The sequence below is a fragment of the Fukomys damarensis genome, unplaced genomic scaffold (assembly GCF_012274545.1).
Source record: "Fukomys damarensis isolate Sample0158 unplaced genomic scaffold, DMR_v1.0_HiC HiC_scaffold_37, whole genome shotgun sequence".
In the NCBI taxonomy this organism is placed as follows: domain Eukaryota; kingdom Metazoa; phylum Chordata; class Mammalia; order Rodentia; family Bathyergidae; genus Fukomys; species Fukomys damarensis.
This window is the reverse complement of record NW_022900949.1, coordinates 49324828-49325912: the sequence shown is the minus strand read 5'-3', so window position 1 is coordinate 49325912 and position 1085 is coordinate 49324828. Positions and strand designations below refer to the sequence as shown.

The 1085-nt window shown below is 42.5% G+C and overlaps 1 long non-coding RNA gene across 1 annotated transcript in view; it reads left to right on the top strand.

Moving 5' to 3' along the window:
• The first annotated feature begins 7 nt into the window (after positions 1–7).
• Positions 8–1085, top strand: part of LOC104863180 — a 34103-nt gene continuing 33025 nt past the window's right edge. Inside the window, exon 1 of the long non-coding RNA XR_780505.3 lies at positions 8–338. This is a non-coding gene — a long non-coding RNA (uncharacterized LOC104863180). The remainder of the gene's footprint in view (positions 339–1085) is intronic.

Sequence of the window (1085 nt, the reverse complement as noted above, 5' to 3'; positions counted from 1 at the left end):
GCGGGAAGGGGTCCGCCAGGGGCGCGGCGAGAGCCGCGCCCGGGCGCAGCACTTGCGCTTTCCCCTAGTTCGGGCCCTCGGGCAAGCGATACCTAAAGGTTTCTGCGGTTTGGCGAAGGCGAGTTATAGTTCTTATTGTTATGGTCCTTGGTTGTTTGGCCCACTGTGGAGGCCACTTGGCCCCTTTGAAGGCAGGCCTCACAATGACGGGATACTCTGGACCTGACGGCTGAGGCCGCACCTGCACCGCACTGAGTACGGCTCAAGAATTTTGCGTGCATTTTGAAAGAAGAGATTTAAAAAATACTCATCGTTAAATATTACGCCAATACAGAAAGGTATGTAAAACTAATGCCCAGCTTACTGAATTATTCTCTCATGCACCCTTATAACCACTCCCCAAATTTCACACCAAATAAAATGGACCTAAAACAAAATCTCACCCAGTAGACAGAAGAATGCAGCCACAGAGGGCTTCCCAAAATTGCCCTCTTGGTAACTTTCTCACAAAGTCAGAGCCCACCTGCCCACAATCATGCCCTCTCCAATACTGTATTTGTAAAATGGAAATCTCCCCAGATTTAGTAACTCCCAATACAATGTGTTTTTGTGAAGTTTTTAATTAAAAAGATAATAAACATTTAAGCATACAAATAAGTTAATCAGGAGATTGAATAGTATTAGTAAGGCGTTCCTAGGGGTGAGGGATGGCAGGTACATGAACACTTAAAAGTACCCAAGAACTAAGTGGGCTCTGAGGACATATGGTATGATAAAAAATACATTGAATGTTAAATTTAAAAAAACGTTATTACAGTGAAAGACACGTTACCATTAACCTCCTTTAAAATACTCCCTCCTGCTTCAAACACACCTATTGCTCTTGCTACTTTCTGAAGTAGTTCTGAAAATCCTTTTTCATGAACATGTGTACTGTTATGGCTGCCTCAGTGTCCTGAATGGTTTCAAAATGTTTAACTATCTTGGTTATTTTTGACTTTGGGAAAGAGCCAAAAGTCACACAGTGCCAGATCCGGTGAATAAGGGGATGGGAACACAGTGTAATTTTTTTTTTTTTTTTTTTT